The sequence below is a fragment of the Gorilla gorilla genome, chromosome 5 (genome assembly GCF_029281585.2).
Source record: "Gorilla gorilla gorilla isolate KB3781 chromosome 5, NHGRI_mGorGor1-v2.1_pri, whole genome shotgun sequence".
NCBI classification, from domain to species: Eukaryota; Metazoa; Chordata; class Mammalia; order Primates; family Hominidae; genus Gorilla; species Gorilla gorilla.
The window spans coordinates 183,175,544-183,199,830 of NC_073229.2; the positions used below are offsets into that span (position 1 = coordinate 183,175,544).

The window sequence follows — 24,287 nt, forward strand, 5'->3', positions numbered from 1 at the left end:
TTGTATTTTTTGTGGAAACAGGGTCTTGCTATGTTGCCCAGGCTGGTATTGAACTCTTGGGCTCAAGTGATTTGCTCACCTCGGCCTCCCAAAGTGCTAGGATTACAGGTATAAGCCGCCACACCTGGCCAGAAATAATGTTTTAAAAGCATGACAGGAAGTTTCCAGTCAATAAGTTTAATGTCAGGGTTGGTCAGACCATACTATACATGCTGTGAGACTTTTTCATCCTATCAGGTTTATTACATTTATTGTACATTATTGATTTAGAAACTCATAAACTACCTTTCGTTAAAATTACATTTTCAACCAAAGCAAGTTATTGGAAATAAAAAGCACTGTAGGAATTATATATATGTACATACAGACATATATAATTGTATATATGTACGTATATCTTATATATGTATATATAATATATGTAAATATATAATTATATATGTATATTATCTATGTGCATATATACATAAAATATGCAAATATATGTGTATACATACATATTTAATTATATATTAAATTATATTAATATATTAATTGTATATTAATATAATTAATATAAATATATTAATATATAAGTTGTGTTAATATAATTAATATTAATATATTAATATAATATATAATTATATATGTGCATATATACATATATTTGTATGTTATATATGTATATATTTATATATAAATATGTATTTATGTTTGTATATATTTATATATAAATATGTATTTATGTTTGTATATATTTATATAAATATACATTTATATATTAATACATATATATGTATAAATATATAAATACATATATACATATAAATATATATACATATAAATATATTTATATGTATATATATTTATATGTATATATGTATTTATATACATATATGTATATATGTATATATGTATATATACATATTTACATGTATATATATTTATATAAATATATATAAATGTATACTTATAGATTTATATATTATATACAAACATATATTTATATATTTTATATATATTTATATATTTTGTGATTTTTTATCACACTAGAAAACTGATCAATTAAAACAGAAAACTCCTATTTAAACTTGAAGCTTTAATACTTCAGTAATTTTATCATATAATACTATTTTAACATTGTAATAACATTGTAATATTTGCTTTGGCCAATACTGCCTGAAAGTAAACTCATGGCTATATTCTTAAAACCTAGGTATGTCCTAAATTTCTGAATAAAAAGGGATAGACTATTGCTTTTTATAGAATTTTATACTTTTTGTAAAAACATTCACCAAAGTAAATAAGATACAATTTGACTATATTTATTTTAATTATAAGAAGACACTTTTTGGGCATTTTCCTTCCAATCTACATGGACTCTCATCCATTCTTCTAACTGAGCACTTAGTGCAACAGATGGCTAGAGAACATGGATGGGGTTAGCTACACCTATGTTCCCCTGAGAATCACACGAGCTAGTCCCTAGTCTGTGTTCTTTGGGGGTTTAGAGATTGGCAGGGATTGCTAGGATCTGGTAGCATCACCTAATTCACTGGGTCCAATTTCCATTTTTCTTTAGTATGAGGGACTATATTGTGGGTCAAATGAGAAGAAGAAACGAATGTGTATGAAAGAACCCAGAGAAGAAACAGTGCTCGGTGGTTTTCAAGTTTTCAACTCTGGCTGCGCTTTCCGCTAACTTGGGCAGCTTTAAAACCGTGATGCCTGGACTCCGCCCCAGCGCAGCTGAATCACAGTTTGCATTCATTGCACAAAGTATTGTTTAGAAGGTGCTTTTAGGAGTATCTTGCAGTGCTCTTATAGGGACTGAGGAAGTTTGCCCATGCAGGGAGGCAGGACTTGCTTCATTTTCAAGAGACGCGGAAGTCGGGCAGCAACCTTCCCTGTTAGTTCATTGTTGTGTTTTTAGTCACAAAACAGGTCCCGGTGCATAATAAGTCTAAATAAATATCTGTTGAATACATAAATGACAAAGTATAAAGACTAAGCTGTGTTTTCTCCTCATGGTAGGGATATGCACTCTAGGTTCTCTCTTCAAATGTGCAGCAGATTTCTCTTTAGCCATTCCACTCGCAAACTGGCATCTGTCTGACAGGCGATGTCTTAAGTCTTTTCTTATTGAATGCTATTTTATTTCTTGATGTTTATTACGGAAAGAGTAGATGATGTTTCATGTATTATTTTCTGATTAATAAATGAAAATGAGATTTTGTTATGTTAAAATAACGTTAAGAGATTTTACTGAATAATCTATGTTTTGAGTAGATAAATTAACCGCAAAATAAAACCATTTTCATTTACCCTTTCTTCCCATCCAGAAATCAAAATGTTGTGGTCAAAATCTTCCTGATGCAAAGGATGAAGACTGGTCTTGGATAAAATCAATGTCCTGGGATACAGATCCACAATCTATAAAAATCTCATAGGGCACTGAAGACATCTATGACACTGACCACAAGTGTGATCTTCCATGGTCCCAACTTTCAGAAACGGAAGAATGACCCGGCTGAGGGAGTTCAATGGGACTATGTTAACTGACATACTCCAATAGAAAGAAACGTATGATGCTTTAACAACTTACATGAACATTATTAAAGTAATGGCTAATACTTTATCCATGAATGATACTGAAGTGATTCCATGCTGTAATATAAGGATTTGCTAAAATTACATTATAATTTGTTACATCATATATACATATTTTACTCATCTGTAATTTTGTTAGAAATAATTTTAGCAGTTACTTCACAAGAAATGAAAAGTATTAGAAATAAAAAATTTGTATATTGATGAGTGCTTTGTGTAGTTTTCCTTTAAGGTACTATATAGATAGCTTTCACTGACTATTAAATTTTTTTTCCCAAATAGAGGAAATTACACACACACACACGCAAAATTTCCTTAGCACTTAGCACTTGGCACAATTAAGTGTCTGGTACAGATGTGTGTGTGTATATAAAATCAGAAGTAGATGAGCCATTTCAGGGATATTTTATTGCCTATACTAATTGAAAAATGGGACCTGAAATTTAAAGTTTGGAATGATAAATTTTCTTTAGTATTAGGGACTTGGATTAGGAAAAATCCAAGCATACAACTTTTTGGCTACTACTACTGCTGAAAAAACAAAAGAATCACATACATAGACAGTGTTCTCTTGCAACATTCTGGGAAAACTATGACATTCTCGTATCATGTAAACTGTTACTCCATTTTCTTTACTTATGTGGAAGTAGCTCTATAACTAATTAAATCTTGTGTGAAACATGTGAGTGCAGTCACTTCTTTTTTTTTTTTTGAGATGGAGTCTTGCTCTGTCGCCCAGGCTGGAGTGCAGTGGCATGATCTCGGCTCACTGCAAGCTCCAACTCCCGGCTTCACACCATTCTCCTGCCTCAGCCTCCTGAGTAACTGGGACTACAGGCGCCCACCACCATGCTCGGCTAATTTTTTTGTATTTTTAGTAGAGATGGGGTTTCACCATGATAGCCAGGCTAGTCTTGAACTCCTGACCTCGTGATCCGCCTGCCTTGGCCTCCCAAAGTGCTGGGATTACAGGCGTGAGCCACTGTGCCTGGCCAGTCACTTCTTATTTTACTTTTTTTTTTTTGAGACAAGGTCTTGCTCTGTCACTCAGGCTGGAGTGCAGTGGTGGTATCATAGCTCACTACAGCCTCAAGCTCCTGGGCTCAAGAGAACCACCTGCCTCAGCCTCCCAAGTAACTGAGACTACAGGGGTGTGCCACCATGCCTGGCTAATAAAAGAAAAACATTTTTTATTTGTATTTTTTTCAAAGCCAGAGTCTCACCACCTTGCCTAGGCTGGCCTTGAACTCCTGGGCTCAAGTGATCCTCCTTCCTGCCTTGGCCTCCCAAAGTGCTGGGATTACAGGTGTGAGCCACTGTGCCTGCCCCTACAGTGATTTTTTAAAAAAGCAAATCCTCCCTTCTATTCTACCATCTATTTCTTCAGTTTTCCTCCAATTTTTTTGACCATGTCATCTGTTTCCTCCAATGTCTCCTCTTCCTTCCTTCTCCTTCAACTGCATTCTCATTGACCTGAGAATTTCTCTACTCTTTCAATTTCTGAGGTCTCATTCATTTTTTAGTGTTCAGTTCTCAGATGATGTCCCAAAACCCATCCAGTTTCTCAGGCCCTGACTCTTCTTTGCCACCCCGACAGCTTATATCTACACCCCAGAAGCTGATTCTCCACGGCTGGAGCTGACCAGATTCCAGATCACAGTCGCCACACTCCCACCCTGCTAACTGGCTGCTCCTCTCTCTTCCCTGTTCCTATCACAAGCATCGATATTCTTTAGTCTCCCACGGGCTCTACTCCTAAGCAGGGAGGCCCTCAAGGGCTATTTCTGCATTATTCTGTACTAGAGTGTGAGCTTCATATGGGCAAGGCTCAGGTCTGTTGTGATCAATGCTGTCAGCCCAGGGTCTAGAGCAGTAGTGCCCAGCATGGAACAAACATGCAGCGTGAATTTTTGTACAAATGACATGAACAGCTCCATCTATTCATGACATACCACATACCTTTGCTTTGCCACATGGATTTTAAAAATATATTAAAGTAGAAAATTATCTCAATAGATGCAGAAAAAGCCTTTGATAAAATTCAACACCCTTTCATGCTAAAAACGCTCAATAAACCAGGTACTGATGGAACGTATCTCAAAATAATAAGAGCTATTTATGACAAACACGCAGCCAATATCATACTGAATGGGCAAAACCTGGAAGCATTCCCTTTGAAAACCAGCACAAGACAAGGATGCCCTCTCTCACCACTCCTATTCAACATAGTGTTGGAAGTTCTGGCCAGGGCAATCAGGCAAGATAAATAAATAAAGGGTATTCAAATAGGAAGAGAGGAAGTCAAATTATCTCTGTTTGCAGATGACACGATTGTATATTTAGAAAACCCCATTGTCTCAGCCCAAAAACTCCTTAAGCTGATAAGCAATTTCAGCAAAGTCTCAGGATACAAAATAAATGTGCAAAAATCACAAGCATTCCTATACACCAATAATAGAGAGCCAAATCATGAGTGAACTCCCATTTACGATTGCTACAAAGAGAATAAAATACTTAGGAATAAAACTTAAAGTGATGTGAAGGACCTCTTCAAGGAAAACTACAAACCATTGCTCAAGGAAATAAGAGAGGACACAAACAAATGGAAAAAAATTCCATGCTCATGGATAGGAAGAATCAATATCGTAAAAATGACCATACTGCCCAAAGTAATTTATAGATTCAATGCTATTTCCATCAAGCTACAATTGACTTTCTTCACAGAATTAGAAAAAACTACGTTAAATTTCATATGGAACCAAAAAAGAGCCCATATAGCCAAGCAAAAAGAACAAAGCTGGCGGCATCATGCCACCTGACTTCAAACTATACTACAAGGCTACAGTAAAAAAACAGCTTGGTACTGGTACCAAAACAGATATATAGAACAATGGAACAGAACAGAGGCCTCAGAAATAACACCACACATCTACAACCATCTGATCTTTGACAAACCCGACAAAAACAAGCAATGGGGAAAGGATTCCCTATTTAATAAATGGTGTTGGGAAAACTGGCTAGCCATATGCAGAAAACTGAAACTGGACCTCTTCCTTACACCTTATATAAAAATTAACTCAAGATGGACTAAAGATTTAAATGTAAGGCCTAAAACCATAAAAACCCTAGAAGAAAACCTAGGCAATACCATTCAGGACATAGGCATGGGCAAAGACTTCATGACTAAAACACCAAAAGCAATGGCAACAAAAGCCAAAATAGACAAATAGGATATAATTAAACTAAAGAGCTTCTGCACAGCAAAAGAAACTATCATCAGAGTGAACAGGCAATCTACAGAATGGGAGAACATTTTTGTAATCTATCCATTTGACAAAGAGCTAATATCCAGAATCTACAGGGAACTTAAACAAATTTACAAGAAAAAAACAACCCCATCAAAAAGTGGGCGAAGGATATGAACAGACACTTTTCAAAAGAAGACATTTATGCAGCCAACAAACATTTAAAAAAAGCTCATCATCACTGGTCATTAGAGAAATGCAAATCAAAACCACAATGAGATACCATCTCATGCCAGTTAGAATAGCGATCATTAAAAAGTCAGGAAACAACAGATGCTGGAGAGGATGTGGAGAAATAGGAACACTTTTACACTCTTGGTGGGAGTGTAAATTAGTTCAAACACTGTGGAAGACAGTGTGGCAATTCTTCAAGGATCTAGAACTAGAAATACCATTTGACCCAGCAATCCCATTACTGGTTATACACCCAAAGGATTATAAATTATTCTAATATAAAGATACATGCACACGTATGTTTATTGCAGCACTATTCACAATAGCAAAGACTTGGAAACAACCCAAATGCCTATCAATGATAGACTGGATAAAGAAAATATGCCACATATACACCATGGAATACTATGCAGCCATAAAAAAGAATGAGTTCATGTCCTTTGCAGGGATATGGATGAAGGTGGAAACCATCATTCTCAGCAAACTAACACAGGAACAGAAAACCAAACACCACATGTTCTCACTCATAAGTGGGAGTTGAACAATGAGAACAATGAGGGCATGGGGTGGGGAACATCACACACTGGGGCCTGTTGGCGAGTGGAGGCAAGGAGAGGGATAGCGTTAGGAGAAATAACTAATGTAGATGACGGGTTGATGGGTTCAGCAAACCACAATGGCACATGTATACCTATGTGACAAACCTGTACGTTCTGCATATGTATCCCAGAACTTAAGTATAATTAGAAAAAAGAAAAAAGAAAATAATAACCAATATTTGTGGATCACTGTTTTCTGCATTTGATACTTATCTGCTTTATTTCTTACAAAAACCTTATGATGAGGCAGAGGGAACATATTGTTAAATTTCCACTTTAGAAATGTTAAACTGAGACTCGATGGGCAAATAATGAGTCTAATTTCTTCACCTGAATTTGGTTTCATCTTCTCTTAACTTCTTACAGACTTTGCTTCATCTAGAATCTCCTATTGGCTTTGTCTCATGTGACTGTCCCCTGCTTTCAACTCCCACTCTCTCAATGGCATACTCTCTCTTGCCTAACAATTGGAATATTGTACTAATTAACCTCCTATTTCCTTTTCCTTTTTTTCTCTTTTTTTTTTTTTTTTTTTTGAGACAGAGTCTTGCTTTGTCACCCAGGTTGGAGTACAGTGGCATGATCTCGGTGCACTGCAACCTCTGCCTCCCAGGCTTAAGTGATCCTCCTGTCTCAGCCTCCTGAGTAGCTGGGACCACAGGCTAGTGCCACCATGCCCTGATTCTTGTATTTTTTTGCAGAGACAGGGGTCTCACTATATTGCCCAGGCTGGTCTCGAACTCCTGGGCTCAAGCAATCCACCCGTCTTGGGATTACAAGCATAGCTACCATGCCTGGCCCTATTTCCATTCTTAACAAAATTCTATTTTATACTTCTACCAGAATTACCTTCAAAAAATACAAATTTGATGTCATTCTTCTTAAAAACTACAACAGTTTCCCTGACCTCCCAGAAGATTTCATCTTTTCCCAGACATAGTAATACAGAAACTAGAATAAAACAATTTCTATAATCCAGATTGAAGAGTAATGAAAAAATAATTTGGTACAAGAAATTTTCAATTAGCCTTCATAGTGCAGGGAGTATGGTTTCAGTATCTTTTGAAAGTAACATGTATTGGCCCGGCACGGTGTCTCATTCCTATAATCCCAGCACTTTGGGAGGCCGAGGCGGGTGGATCACCTGAGGTTGGGAGTTCGAGACCAGCCTGACAAACATGGTGAAACCCTGTCTCTACTAAAAGTACAAAATTAGCCGGCCGTGGTGGCACATGCCTGTAATCCCAGCTACTTGGGAGGCTGAGGCAGGAGAATCGCTTGAACCCGGGAGGTGGAGGTTGCAGTGAGCCGAGATTGTGTCATTGCACTCCAGCCTGGGCAACAAGAACAAAACTCCATCTCAAAAAAAAAAAAAAAAAAAAAAAAAGAAAGTGACATGTATTTTTCCGTATAATAATTTGAAAGACACAAGCTTCAAATGGCATTCATTTTATGTGTGTAGAGGTATTACAGTAATGGTTAATACAGCTATGCATAAGATGTACTTAGGGCTGATGTGTCTAGCTAGCTAAAGGCAATACTGCTTATTAGTATTGCTCTCATATTAAAAAATTAACATTTTGTGAAACACACACAATGCACTAGAATGGCCTTGGTTAAACCATCAGGCGGAGCCAGTCTACAGATAATGCTGCCTCAATTCCTAGATGTCGTGGAAATACAACTCTTAATGTTTTATTACTTCATCGTCTGAAGTTAAACAAGTCCTACAGGAGGATAACAGTAGGCCAGAGTCATAACATTGCTCTATGTAATGTCAGCACACTGATGCTAAATTCTTTTTTTCTTTTCTTTGAGACAGGGTCTCACTGTGTCGCCCAGGCTGGAGTGCAGTGGCATGATCAGAGCTCACTGCAGCCTGGACCTCCCAGGCTCAAGCAATCCTCCCTCCTCAGCCTCCCCAGTAGCTGGGACCACAGATGTGTGCTACCACAACTGGCTAATTTTTTGTAGAGATGAAGTTTCGCCGTGTTGCCCAGGCTTGATGCTAAATGATGCTACTGCCAAACCCAGCATGGTGATGGCTTTCCTGTATCTCATTTGAACTCATGAACGTATTTAATGTAATTCTCTTATGTTCAGCTGTCAAGGAACTTACATTTTATTGTATCTTTTTTTTCTGGGAGAATCTTTTAGCTACCACCACTTTATATTTATAAAATCCCATTCTTGTTTTCTGTGAGATTTTTAAAAACAAGATAACCAGATGTAACTCTATGAAGATAAATTATGGGTGAAAACTCTTTCAACTAAATCAATTCAATATAGTGTTGTGCAAAATGCTATGCATTCCTGTCATTTGGGGGAGGTGTTTAAATTTCTCAAGACCCTTCCTAAATGAAATCAGTGTAAAAGATATGAAATCATTACTTCATATTTTCTATCAGTAGCTTCAGTTATAATTCAGGGACCCACTGAGATGCTGCTGGCTGCCAAAGTTTACCAAAGCAAGGAGGCAACCCGGTCATATTATCTATTTAGAAACTCAATGCTCTATAGGTGGCACTCCTTTCCTGTTATGTTTGGATAAAGGGAAATGATTGTGAAATAAAGAACACAAGAAATTAAAAAGGGTAGCAATGTATGAGAAGATAAGTGATTGTGAAACAAAGAATGGAAGAAAGTAAACAGAGTAGCAATGTATGAAAATTTCACCTTCATAGCATTTACTTAATACATTTTACTCCTACATAACTAGATTATTGAACAAACTGGACTTGAGAGGAGGCAGGCAGGACACAACCTTATTTTTCCTTCCACTGACTCTTTAAGCCCAATCTGTGGACTTGTTTCTTTGCCTCTTGGATGAAATGTTGGGCAGATTCCACAGCTTTTCTGGTTACTTTTTAAAAACGCTGTGAAATTCATAATGTAAAATTTAACCATCTTAACAATTTCTAAGTGTACAATTCAGTAGTGTTAAATATATTCATATTATTGTGCCACCAATCTCTAGAATTTTTTCATCTTGCAAAACTGAAACTCTAAACACATTAAGCAACAACTTCCTGTTTCTCCTCCCTTCCAGCCCCAGCATTCACCGTTCTACTTTCTGTCTCTATGAATTTGACTACTCCAGATATCTCATATAAGTGGTATCATATAGTAGTCATCTTTTTTGTGAGTGGCTTATTTCACTTAACATGATGCCTTCAAGTTTTATCCATATTGTAGCATTTGTCAGAATTTCCTTCATTTTTAAGGCTGAATAATATTCCATGGTGTGCATATACCATATTTTGTTTATTCGTTCATTCATGCATGGATACCTGGGTTGCTTCCACCTCTTGGCAATTGTGAATAGTGTTGCTATGAACATGGGTATACAACCATCTCTTCAAGATCTTGCTTTCAATTATTTTGGATATATACCTGGAAATGAGATTGTTGGATCATACGGTAATTCTACTTTGAATTTTTTGAGGAACCATCATGCCATTTTCCATAGGGGCTGCACCATCTTGCATTCCAATGACAGTGTACAAGGGTTCCAACTGTCCCACGTTCTCATGAACACTTACTTTGTATTGTGTTTTGGGTAGTAGCCATCCTAAATGGTATATGGTGGTATCTCATTGCAGTTTTGATTTGCATTTTCCTAATGATTGGTGATGTTGCATATCTTTTCATATGCTTGTTGGCCATCTGTATATCATCTTTGGAGAAATGTCTATTTAATTCTTTTGTCCATTTTAAATTTGGGTTATTTTGCTCTTGTCGTTATTGTTGAGTTGTAGGAATTCTTTATGTATTCTGGGTATTAACCCCTTTTCAGATATACGACTGGCAAATATCTTCTTCTATTCCATAGGTTGCCTTTTCACTCTGTTGAATGTGTACTTTGGTACACAGAAGTCTTAAATTTTGATGTAATCCAATTTGTATATTTTTACTTTTGTTGCCTGTTTCTGGTCATGTTTAAGGTACTAGAACTTCTAGGTAAATAACCGAGTCTAATACAGTGCAATAGTCAAAACTCTGGACACTCCACCAGTTGGAAACCTCTCCCTCCCGCATCCAGCCAGCTTCAGATTGGACGATCTGTGGTGGAGTGGCAGAGGGCTGGCGCTGGGATGCCTGGCTTTTCCTCTTTTCTCCAAATTGCTCTCAACTTGTTGCAGGTGCTTGTTGTTTCTGACCCCTCTGTTAGAAGGTGTTGGGCCCAGGGAGAGCAAGAATCTGCACAAGTGGTGCATCCGTGATCTACTCTCAGGGTCCTCTAGATGGTGGGTATCAAATCTTGGTTCTTCCTCTCAAAGAGAACTTTTGAGGGTTCCTCAAAGAACCCATGAGGGAGCTGGCTGTAGTTCTTCTGAAGCCACGTACTGATCAAAAGAAGTGTGCCCTGACATTAGTGGTCAGGGACAGCAAGTCCTTTCGGGTCTTCGAGCTGGTGTGAGAAGTATCTGATGCTGTACTGCTGCTGGCCCTTGGTGTACCAGGCAGCCATGCCATGTCTGGCACTTTTGCCTGTGAGATGCCCAAAGGCTCATGTTAGTGGGAAACACGAGCAATGGCAGGCTGGTTGTGTGGGAGGTGAAGGCTGAGCAGTCCTGCTGTAGACTGACCTGAGGGAGTCCAAATGCTCCTGCTACCGTGGCTTGTCTTTTACTACGTGGCGTATGAATCCACTAGTTGTTGTTTGGTGGTATATTACATTTTGCAGTAGCAATTAACTCCAGCTCCAAGGAACACAGGTCGAACTCCTGAGCTCTCCCCTTGAAGCTTCTTTCCCGCCTAGACACTGTGTGGTACACCAGTATCTCCAGAACAAGAGCCACCCCTGGTCTCCCTGCACTCCCTGTCTACAGCGTCATGCTGGGCGGGGCCTAGTGCTCACAGCCTGCTATCTCTCTGCAGGGCCTTGCAGTTGGTGCCTTTCTTAGGATGTAGCAGTACCAGGTGCTACTGCATGGTTCTCAGCCTCTAGGGCCTTGGCTTGCCCTGAGAAGGGAGTCCCATTTAAATATCCTGCTGGGCGTGGTGGCTCACACCTGTAATCCCAGCACTTTGGGAGGCTGAGATGGGTGGATCACTTGAGGTCAGGAGTTTGAGACCAGCCTAGCCAACATGGCAAAACCCTCTCTCTACTAAAAATACAAAAATTAGCCGGCTGTGGTGGCGTGCGCCTGTAATCCCAGCTACTTGGGAGGCTGAGGCAGGAGAATCGCTTGAACTCGGGGGATGGAAGTTGCAGTGAGCTGAGACTGCACCACTGCACTCCAGGCTGGGTGACAGAGTGAGACTGTCTCAAAAAAAAAAAAAAAAAAAAAAAAAAAAGTCCAGTTACCTGACTATATTACAGAGAACAAAGAAAACTAAAACAAGTAGCAGTTTAAAAATGAGGCACTAGTGAAATTACTTGATAAAAATACGTCTGAAAAAAAATTTTTAGGTACTTTATTTATTTATTTATTATTATTATTATTTGAGATGAAGTCTCACTCTGTCGGCCAGGCTGGAGTGCACTGGTGTGATCTCGACTCACTGCAACCTCCACCTCCCGGGGTTCAAGTGATCCGCCTGCCTCAGCCTCTTGAGTAGCTAGGACTACAGATGCATGCCACCACGCCTGGCTAAGTTTTGTATTTTAGTAGAGATGGGGTTTCACCATGTTGGCCAGGCTGGTCTCAAATTCCTGACCTCAGGTGATCCACCTGCCACAGTCTCCCGAAGTGTTGGGATTACAGGTGTGAGCCACTGCATCTGGCCATAATTTTAATAATAGTATCTGAAATAATGTATCTTATTAACCCGTCTTATAACAACAAGTGACTCAATACTGAAATTCAAGCAAAACCAACGTCATGATGTCTTAGTCTGTTTTCTGTTACTTACAACAGATGACCTGAAACTGGATGATTTATTCAAAAGAGGAATTTATTTCTGACAGCTCTGAAGGCTGAGAAGCTCAAAGTTGAGGGGCTGCATCTGGTGAGGGCCTTCTTCCTGGTGGGAACTGTGCAGAATCCTGAGGTGACAGGGCATCACGTGATGTGCTGGCTCAGTTCTCTTTCCCCTGCTTAGAAAGCCACCAGTCCCACTCTTGTGACATCCCATTAATCAACCAACCCATGAATCCTTGCGTGGGTTAATCTATTAATGAGGGCAGAGCCCTCATGACCCAATCACCCCTTAGAGAGCCCCCGCCTTTTAATACTGCCACATTGAGGATTGAGTTTTAGAAGGGACAGTCAAATGGTAGCATTCCACCCCTGGTCCCCCAAAACTCATTTCCTTCTCACATTCATTCTACTCCCATAGTTCCAAAGTCTGAACTAATTCCAGCACAAAATTCCAGTTCAAAGTCCAGAGCCTCACTTGTGAGCCTGTGAAACCAAAACAAGCTATCTTCTTCCAAGATACAGTGGTGGTACAGGCATTAGACAGACATTCCTATTTCAAAAGAGAGAAATAGGCAAAAAGAGAGGAGTAATAGGCCCCAAGCAAGCCCAAGACCCAGCAAAGAAGACATCAAATCTTAAAGCTGGAGAATAGTCTCTTTTGACTCCATGTGCCACCTGCTGTACACACTGGGGCAGAAGTTGGGGTCCTAAGGCTTCAGGCAGCTGCCCCCACCCCCTGGCTTTGCTGGGTGCAGTCCCTGTGGCAAAGCGCCTGAAGCTTTGCCATGCAGGTGCTGCATGCTGCTGGGGACTCCACCGCCCTGGGGTCCTGGTGGTGGTCCCGCTCCCATGGCTCCACTAGCAGCCCTGGTGGGGACTCCCTGCAGCAGCTCTGACTCCACATTTCTGCTAGCATTACTCTAGTGAGGGCTCTCTGCAGTGACGCCATCCCTGAACATGTCTCTACCTGGCTTCTAGGCTTTCAGCCACATCCTCTGAAATCTAGGTAGAGGCTGCCAATCCTCCGCAGCTATTGCTTTCTGCAAGCCTGCAGAATTAGCATCATGAGACACCATCAAGGCTACAGCTTGTATCTTCTTGAGCAGCGGGTTGATCCACATCTGGGACTACTTGAGCCACAGCTGGGGCAGCTGAGAAGCACCTCACCAGAATCTGGTGAACAGGGTCCTGAGGTGGCCCTGGGGAGGGAGTCTGTGGAAGGTGTCTTGGGCTCATCCCTGCCCTCATAGGCCTCTGGGCCTGTAACAGCGGCGAAGCCTCAAAGGTCTTTGAAATGGCTTTGCGGTCTTTCTTTCATTGTTTTGAGGAGAAGCACCTGGCTTCCTTCTAGCTGTGCTAATCTCTTTGGCAAGAGGTCGCCGTGCTACATCCTTGATTTCCTTTTCTAAACATGCTTTTTTACTTTTTTTGAGGAAGGGTCTCACTCTGTTGCCCAGGAATGCAGTGGTGTGATCATGGCTCACTACAGCCCCCTAGGCTCTGGTGATCCTACCACCTCAGCCTCCTGAGTAGCTGGGACTACCAGTAGCTGTGCACCACCACACCCAGCTATTTTTTTTATTTTTTGTAGAGGTGGGGTTTTGCCATGTTGTGCAGTCTGGTCTCAAACTCCTGGACTCAAGTGACCTGCCTGCCTCAGCCTGCCAAAGTGCTGGGATTACAGGCGTGAACCACTGTGCCCAGCCATTTTTCACTCTTTGTATGGCCAGGCTGAGAATTTTCCAAATCTTTCTGCTTTGCTTTTCTTTTGGTTATAAATTCTGTCTCCAAGTCATTTTTTTCCCTCTCACAGCTTAATGTTAGCAATTAAAAGTAGCCATGTAGCAGCCTGAATGATTTTCTGCTTGGATATTTCTTCCACAGATACCCTAGTTCATCACTTTCAAGTGTGCTCTTCCACAAAGCCCTCAGACATGGGCACAGTTCAACCAAGTTGGTTTTTTGTTTTCTAATTTATAAAAAGGATAGCCTTTACTCTAAGTTCCAAGAGAGTTCCATTTGAGACCTTGTCAGAATGGCCTTCATTGTCCAAATTTCTATCAGTATTCTGGTCATGATCACTTAAACAATATCTAGTGAGTTCCAAACTTTCCTTAGTCGTCTTGTCGTCTAAGCCTTTACCAGAATGAATTGAAGGCTTTTTCTGGCCTTGGCCTGCTCCTCCAAATGCTTCCGGCCTCTGCCCTTACTTTCACGTTTTCAGGTATTCATTATTAGCAACAGCCCCACTTCTGATACCAATTTTCTTAGTCCATTTTCTATTGCTTATAACAGAATACCTGAAACTGGATAATTTATAAAGAAAAGAAATTTATATATATTGATGATAATTGCTTTCCAGAAAGATCGTGAGGGCCTTCTTGCTGGTGGGGACTCTTTGCAGGGTCCCAAGGTGGTGCAGGGCATCACATGGCAAGCGGTCTGAGTGTGCTAGTTCAGGTCTCTCTTGCTGTTCTTATGAAGCCACCAGTGCCACTCCTGTAATAACCCATTAATCACTTAACTCATTAATCCATTGATCCATGTGTGGATGAACCCATACATGAGGGCAGAGCTCTCATGACCCACCACCTCTTAAATGTCCTGCCTCTCAAAACTGCCACACTGGGGATTAAGTTTCCACATGAGTTGAGGGAACAAACATTCAAACCATAGCGCATGGGAAAGGCATAAGAGTCAGGTTAACACAAAAATATTACTAGCTGTATGAAAAAAGCAAACTAAATGTTGGTCATTTGGGCAACCATTATTTGTAAACAAAAATGCAACTTATGAGATGAATGATAAACCTGGGTATCTGCAAATCAAGGAGTTAGAAAAATTTGGAAAACTACTAGATGAATTGAGCTTAATATAAGAGTTCCTATGACCCCTGGTGTGTTTAGCAATGCCTTCTTAGAGCTATGTCAGTCACTGGCCTCTTAGTACTCATGGCTGAAACAGTATGAGATGCTGATGGAACAGAAAATGAGGCACCTTTTGAATTCAGGGGGTAAACTGAGAATTTAGGGTCAACTTGACTAGAACTCGTTCTCTGCAGATTGGTCTTCCAGAGATGGAGCTGGCCTCCCATGGAATAGGACCACTGGGTTCTGAAATATGCGCCACAGATACTAGCTAGAATTGAGTACCTAAGGCAGTGAAGTTAATCATGATAGAATGCTGAGTGGCAGATCAGAGTTGGGAACTACTGATCTACCAGGTTACATAGCTAAAACTATAAGACTTGGCTCCTAGACTCTCTGACTATGCCACGGGAAGGCCTGGTACTTCCCCTGTCATGTAGCTGATCACGTTTATGTAAGAATACAAGGCTGAAGTCCCTTTCCTGGAGTCTAATATCCAGCTCTTCTCAGTCAACGTGAGCCACCCAACTGTGGGGGGCAATGGGAAACTCTGCACTTGCAATTGTTCTTGTCTTGGTAAGTTTAGGCCTGGTGTGTGCTGCAAGGACACTGGAGCCCTGAGAAAGGCTTCTTAAAGTGGGGACTCCTAAGCTGAGTACTTAAGGACGAGAAATTTGCTAGGTAGGCAAATGGTTTGTGTGTGTTGTGGAGGTGGAGGGGATGGGAACAGCAGGTGGGTATATCAGATATCATTTGGTTCTTTCATTAATCATTTCTCTCTTGAGAAATGATTTCTTTCTTTAATCATCTCTCTCTTGAGAATTCATATTTTTCAACTCGTTGAAAGCATATTTTGTTTTACTTCATTGAGGAGAGTTCTAATAGCTGTTTAAAAATCACTGGCTGCTAATTCCAGTATCTGGCACATCTTGGCATTGGACTCAGTTGATTTTGAGAATAGGTTTCATTTTCTTGGTTATTTATATGATAGGTAGTTTTTCTTATTGTATACTGGACCTTATCAATATTAAGTTGTAGAAATTCTGGATTCAGTTAATTTTCTCTCATGATTATGATTTCTTTTGTTTAAGCAGGCAATCATCTGTGTTTGAGTTGCAATCTCTATTTTTTTGGGTGGCAGCTTCAGTCTCAGTTCAGATATTTTTTCTCTAGATGAGCTGCTTTGAATTTGGTCCATACATACGTGGTTCAAGGGTCACTCGGAAATGTGGGCAGACATGTTTGCTGAAACCTTCTCTTGCTGTTTTGCTTCCAAGATTCTTCCACTTTTTTCAGTGTCCATGATTCCCTAGCTTGGTTTTTTTTTTTTTTTTTAATTTCCCTGGTCAAAAAGACTGCTGTTTTCAATTAGTGTCTCCTCCAAGACCACACACTCCAAATAGACTATATTTAGCCCTAGAACAGAAGCCATAAAAACAGAGAATTTGTACAGCTCCCATCCTCTTTTTCTCTGAGCTTGTCTCCTCCACCCGATTTCGCCTGCTCTGTCCACTCTCCAATTCACTGACGTAGTTGCTTTGGTATTATGTCCAGTGTTTATAGATATTTTCTGTTGGGACTCCTCCAGTTGGGTCTTGTTCTGTCATTACTGGAGGTGAGGTGAAAATTCCTACTATTTATCTTTTAGCATAAAAGATGTGTTATTAAAGAAGGCAAAATCCAACCTACTTAGATTCCACTGACATTGATGGGAGTGTAAAAAGTTGGTACAATCTTTCTGGAAAGCATTTATCATCAATATATATCGAGAGCCTAAAAATGTTCATTATTTGACCTAGTAATCTCACTTGTAGGAATCTGCCAAGGAAAGATTTAAAGACACATTTATGATTGAAAATGTTGTTTATAATTTTAGAAGAGTAAAAAATTAGGAAAGCTTCAATGACCAGCAGTAGGACATCATTAAATCAATAATTGCACTTTAGGTGCTATTTGTAAGGAATACTGAATAATATGGGAAAACACAAAATATATTTAATGATAAAAACAGAAAATAAAATTATATTCATCATCCCAATTTTATGGAATTATAAACATATACATAAAAAGACTGAAAGGCAATATTATAAGTGATAATTCATACTCAATTTTGGTGGTGAAATTAGGAGAGATCTTTTTTCTTTTTCATAATTTCTCTCCTTCCTCTCTTCCTCCCTCCCTCCTCTCTCTTTCCTTCCTTCCTTCTTCCTTCGTTCTTTCTTTCTCTCTCTCTCTCTCCCTCCCTCCCTCTCTCTCTCTCTCTTTCTTTCAGATAGGGTTTCACAGTCTTCCTTCCTTCCTCCCTCCCTCCCCCTCCCTCCCCCTTCCCTTCCCTTCCCCTCCCCTCCCTTCCCCTCCCTTCCCTTCCCAGTCTCTTTCTCTTTCCCTCTTTCTTTCTTTCTCCTTCCCTCCCTCCCTCCCTTCTTTCTTTTCTTTCTTTCTTTTTCCCTTTTCTTTTTTCTTTTCTTTCTTTTGATAGGGTTTCACAATGTTGCCTAGGCTGCAGGGCAATGGTGCAATCACGGCTCAACAACTCACTGCAGCCTTGACTTCCCAGGCTCAAGCAATCTTCCCACTTCAGCCTCCCAAGCAGGTGGGACTACAGGCATCTGCCACCAAGCCAGGCTAATTTACAAAATTCTTTTGTAGAGACAGGGTCTCACTCTGTTGTCCAGGCTGGTCTCAAACTCTTGGGCTCAAGCAATCCTCTTGCCTTGGCCTCCCAAAGTGCTGGAATTATGCCATAATTTCTAGTAACTTCCAAATAGCCTCAATAAAATAAAATGGAATAAATAACAATGAAAACAATTTTTAACAGCCATAGATCCCAAAAGTGATGTACTAGAAAGTAAATTTTCTACCCCTCCTCTTACCCCTGATAAAAATAACTTTTGCTAGTTATCAGGAATCATTAACATATGTACCCTATTCAAACAATGAGGGAGGTATGGACAAATGTTCCAAGACTTTTGGGTTCCACAGACCAATAACTTTTCAAAAACAATTTTAAGAATGGGCAATTAGGGGGAAAAATTCTGAACAACTACTCTTTATTATCTTTAATTTCTCACACCACCCTCTCCTCTAATATAATCTCAGAATAAAGGACAGTTCTTTAATTGGGAAAAACTTATAGTATTGTCTTTATTTTTCAGTTTTTGCCATGGATTGATAGGTTTTGTGGACTGAATCAAATCTAAGGATCAATGGGATTAGATGGATTCTCAAGTCTTTTTCTGTATTGTGATTGTATGGTCTTCAACTCATTTTTAGGACCTGAAATCCAGATGTGGCCAGTGTCATGTCATAAATCATTAACTTTATTTGCTTGAATGAGTGTTCCAATTTCTCCTCATCCTTAATAACTAGTTATTGTCTGTCTTTTTAAATTTTAGCCACCTTAATGGGTATGAAGTAGTTTTGATTTGCAATTCCTTAATGACTAATGTTATTGAACATTTTCCATGTGTTTATTGGCTATTTGTTTAAATTCTTTGGAGAAATGTCTCTTTAAACCCTTTACTCATTTTTAAAATAGGTTGTCATTTTATTGTTGAGTTGTAATTCTTTGTATATTCTGGATAATAAATTCTTTGTTAGATATATGCTTTGATAACATTTTCATCCATTCTCTGAGTTATCTATTCACTTTCTTGATGGTGTCCTTTGAAGCACAAGTTTTAAATTTTGATGAAATCCAATTTATCTTTTTTCTTTTACCATTTGTGCTTTTGATGTCATATATAAGAAACCATTGTCTAACCCACAGTCACAATGTTTTACTGTTATGTTGTCTTGAGTTCTAGCTCTTACACTTAGGTCTATAATCTATTTGGAGTAAATTTTTGTAAATGGTGTGAAGTGGGATTTGACTTAATTCTTTAGCATGTGGGTATCTAGTTGTTCCATTACCATTTATTGAAAAGATCATTCTTCCCTTACTGAATGATCTTGAACATATGTCAAAAATTAATTGACCATAGATGTATGGATTTATTTCTAGACTCTGTAGTATTCCATTGATCTATATTTCTATCCTTATCCCTTACCACATAGTTTTGAATACCGTAGCTTTGAAGTTGGGAAGTCTGAGTACTACAATTTTGTTCTTTTTCAAGATTGTTTGGCTACTAGGGTTCCCCTGTAATTCAATATGGGTTTTAGGACTGGCTTTTCCATTTCCGTAAAAACAGTCTGTTGGGATTTTGATTGGTATTGCATTGAATCTGGAGATCACTCTGGGGAGTCCTGCCATCTTTACATCATTAAGTGTCCCAATATGAATATGTAATATCTTTCCATTTATTTAGGTCTTCTTTAATTTCCTTCATGAGTGTTAAGTAGTTTTCAGTGTACTGTATAAGTCTTGCATCTCCTTGGTTAAATTTATTATTAAGTATTTAATCCTTTTCAATGTTTTTGTAAATGAGATTGTTTTCTTAATTTCCTTTCAGATTGTTCATTGCCAATGTATAAAAATGCGATTTTTATAAACTATTGATTTTGTGGTCTGCAAACTTGCTGAACTCATGTATTACTTCTAATAGTGTTTTCATAGATTGCTTAAAATTCTGCAACTAAAGATATTTTAATTTTTCCTTTCCAATCCGGATGACTTTTCTTTTTCTTGCCTAAATGCCATGACTAGAACTTCCAGTACAATGTTGAATAAAGTGGCAAGATAAGATGTCTTTGTCTAATTCCTGATCTTATAAGGAAAACATTCAATCTTTCACCGTTAAGTATTACGTTGTGGAATTTTCCTAGATGCCTTGTACAGGATTGAGGAAGTTTCTGTCTGTTCCTAATTTTGTTGACTGTTTTTAATATGAAAGTGTGTTGAATTTTGTCAAATGCTGCTTCTGCATCTATTGAGATGATCATGTGGTTTCTGTTATTATATTAATATGGCATATATTCTTTTCTTTTAATTTTATTTTTTAAACTCTTATTTTAGGTTCAGGGTACATGTGCAGATTTGTTATATGGGTAAACTTGTGTAATGAATATAACATATTATATTGATTGACTTTTGGATTTCACAACCTTGTATTCCTTGGATAAATCCCACTTGGTCATCCTTTTCGTATGTTGGTAAATTCAATTTGCTAGTATTTCATTGAGGATTTTTGCATTTATATATTTAAAGGATATTGGTCTACAGTTTTCTTGTGATGTCTTTGTCTGATTCTGGTATTAGGGTAAACTGGTCTCACAGAATGAGTTGGGAACTGTTCCCCTCTTCTTTTTCATAGTTTGTGAAAGTTTAACCTTAATTTTTCTTTAGATGTTTACTAGAATTCATCGGTGAAGCTGTCTGAGTCTGGGGTTTCCTTTGTGGGAAGTTTCAAAAATTAATAATCCAATCTCTTTGTTACAGATCTATTCAGGTTTTCTATTTCTTTTTAAGTTAGTTTTGGTAAATTGTATCTTTCTAGGAATTTGTCAATGTCATCTAAGTTATTTAATTTGATGGCCTACAGTTGTTCATAATATTCCCATAATAATCTTTATTAATGTAGGGCTAGTAAAATGTCATTTCCTTCATTCCTAATTTAATAATTTGAGTGTTCTTATTTTTTCTTGTTCAGTTTAGTTTTGGGTTTGTCAATTTTGTTAATCTTTGCAAAAAAAAAAAACCAAATTTGTGGTTTTAGTGATTTTCTCAATTGTTTTTCTATTCTCTATTTCATTTATTTCTGCTCTAATCTTTATTATTTTCTTTCTTCACTGGCTTTGCATTTATTTTCCTCTTCTTTTAGTTTTTTAAGGTGGGAGTTTAGGTTATTGATTTAGGATGTTTCTTCTGTTTTAAATATAGACTTTCAGAGTTATAAATTTCTGTCTAAGCATTGCTTTAGATGCATCCATAAGTTTTGGCATGTTGTATTTTTTTTTTTTAAAGACATGGTCTCACTCTGTTGACAAGCTGGAGTGCAGTGCTATGATCATGCATCACTGTAGCCTTGAACTCCCTGGGCTCAGATGATTCTCCTATCTTAGCCTCTCAAGTAGTTGGTACTACATGCATGTACCACCATGCCTGGCTAATTTTTGTATTTTTTTTGTAGAAACAGGGTTTTGCCAGTTTGCCCAGGCTGGTCTTGAACTCCTCGGCAATCCACTCACCTTGGTTGGGATTACAGGCACGAGCCACAGCATCTGGCCTATTTCTGTTTCTATTCACCTCAAATTACTTTCTAATTTTTCTATGATTTCTCCTTTGAACCATTTATTATTTAGGGGTATATTGTTTAATTTCCACACATTTGTGAATTTCCCAAACTTCTTTTTATTATTGACTTCTAACTTAAATGTATTGTGATTGGAGAACATACATTGTGCAATTTTCACTATTTTAAAATTTACTAAGGCTTATTTTTGGTCTAACATGATCCTGGAGAATGTTCCACGTGCACTTGAGAAGAATGTGTATTCTGTTGTTAAGTATTTCTATAAATGTCTACGATTAATTAGTTTATAATATATTTCACATCTTCTTTTTCTTTGCTGATCTTCTCCTTAGTCTATCCATTATTGAAAGTGGGGTTTTGAAATATCTATTGCTTTGAGTTGTCTAATACTCCCTTTAATTCTATCACTTTTTGCTTCATGTATTTTGGAGCCCTGTTGTTAGGTGCATATGTGTTTATAATTGTTGTCTTTCTGAAGATTGAACTTTTTATCATAAAATACATTTCTTCACCTCTTGTAACTATTTTTATCTTAAAGTCCATTTTGTCTGATATTAATGTAGCTACCCCAGCTCTTTTTTGGTTACTGTTTGCATGCCATATCTTTGTCCATCCTTTTATTTTCAACCAATTTGTGTCTTTGAATCTAAAGTGTGTCTCTAATAGTACTGTTGGGTTATTTTTTATAAAAAACCCTCATTCTGGCAATCTTTGCCTTCTGGTTAGGGTGTTTAAGCCATTTACTTTTGATTAAATTACTGATAAGCTAGGATTTTAATTTACCATTTTGCTATTTGGATTTTTATATGTCTTATGTATTTTTTGTACCTTTATTCCTCCATTATTGCTCTCTTTTGCATTAAGTGGGTATCTTCCAGGAAAAGCTTTTAATACTCTTGTTTCTTTTACTGTTTTTTATTTTTTATTTTTTTGAGATGGAGTCTCACTCTGTTGCCCAGGCTGGAGTGCAGTGGCACGACTTCAGCTCACTGCAACCTCCACCATCTGGGTTCAAGCAATTCTCCTGCCTCAGCCTCCTGAATAGCTGGGATTACAGGCATGTGCCACCATACCTGGCTAATTTTGTGTATTTTTAATAGAGATGGGGTTTCACCATGTTGGCCAGGCTGGTCTTGAACTCCTGACCTCAAGTGATCTGCCCACCTCAGTCTCCCAAAGTGTTGGGATTACACGTGTGAGCCACCACACCTGGCTATTTTTACTATTTTGTAAAAAGATACTTTCTTAGTAGCTGCTCTGGGATTACAATTAACATCTTAATTTAAGACAATCTACTTCAGATTAATAGTAATCTAATTTCAAGAGTATACAAAAAGTTTTCTCTAGTATTATTCTGTTCCTTCTCCTTCCTTTGTAGTAGTATTATTATTTATTTATTTATTTATTGTGAAAGAGAGTCTTGCTTTGTCACCAGGCTGGAGTGCAGTGGTGTGATCTCGGCTCACTGCAACCTCCATCTCCTGGATTCAAGCAATTCTCCTGCCTTAGCCTCCTGAGTAGCTGGGACTACAGGTGTGAGCCACCACACCCAGCTAATTTTTGTACTTTAGTACAGACAGGGTTTCACCATGTTGGCCAGGATGGTCTCAATCTCCTGACCTTGTGATCCACCCTACAAATTACATCTTTATACATTAGAAGCCCATTAATACAGTTTTATAATGATTGCTTTATGATGTAACTGTCTTTTAAATGACAGAAGAATTACAAAGAAAAGTAAATTTATACTATCAATTATATACATATATACAGTCTTTATTGGTGCTCCTTATTTCTTAATGTGGATTTGAATTGCTGTCTAGTATCCTTTCATTTCAGTATGAAGGACTCCCTTTAGTATTTCTTGTAGGGCAGGTGTGCTAATGACAAGTTCTCTCAGTTTTTGATTATATGGGAATGTCTTAATTTCTCCTCATTTTAAAGGATAGTTTTGCTGGATACAGAATTCTTGAATGGCAGTTTTTTCTTTTAGCACTTTGAATATATGATCCCATTGCCTTTTGGCCTTCATGATGTGGGATGAGAAGTCAGCTGTTAATGTTATTGAGGAGCCCATGTACATGAAAAGTAATTTTTGTCTTGCTACTTTCAAGATTCTATTTGTCTCTGTCTCTTGACAGTTTGAGTAGCATATGTCTAATTGTGGATCTCTTGAATTTCTCCTATATGGAGTTCACTGAATGTCTTGAATGTGAAGATCAACATTTTTCATCAAATTTAGTAAGTTTTCAAGCCACGATCTCTTCAGATATTCTGCCCCTTTCTCTCTTCTCTCCTCTCCTTCTGGGGATGTGTATGTTGATATGCTTGATGGTGTCCCACAGGTCTCTGAGGCTTTGCTCATTTTTCTTCATTCATTTTTCTGTTCCTCAGAGTGGATTATCTCAATAGACTTAACTTCAATTTCATGGATATTTTCTTCTGCCAGATCAAATTTGCTATTGAGGCCCTGAAGAAAATTTATCATTTCAATTATTGCACTTTTCAATGCCAGAATTTCTATTTGGTTCTTAAAAAATATTTTCTCTCTCTTAACTGATATTCACATTTGGTGAGACATCTTTCTCATACTTACTTTAATTCTTTAGACATGGTTTTCTTTAGTTCTTTGAATATATAACAGCCAATTAAAGTCTTTGTCTAGTAAGTTAAAAATCTGGACTTCCTTGGG

General features: G+C 38.2%; 1 protein-coding gene across 1 annotated transcript in view; it reads right to left on the reverse strand.

The window, feature by feature from the left end:
• Positions 1-1,154: 1,154 nt before the first annotated feature.
• Positions 1,155-24,287, reverse strand: part of RSPH3 (radial spoke head 3) — a 53,367-nt gene continuing 30,234 nt past the window's right edge. Inside the window, exon 9 of the transcript XR_008680859.2 lies at positions 1,155-2,187. The gene's annotated coding sequence lies outside the window, so the exon portion shown is untranslated. The remainder of the gene's footprint in view (positions 2,188-24,287) is intronic.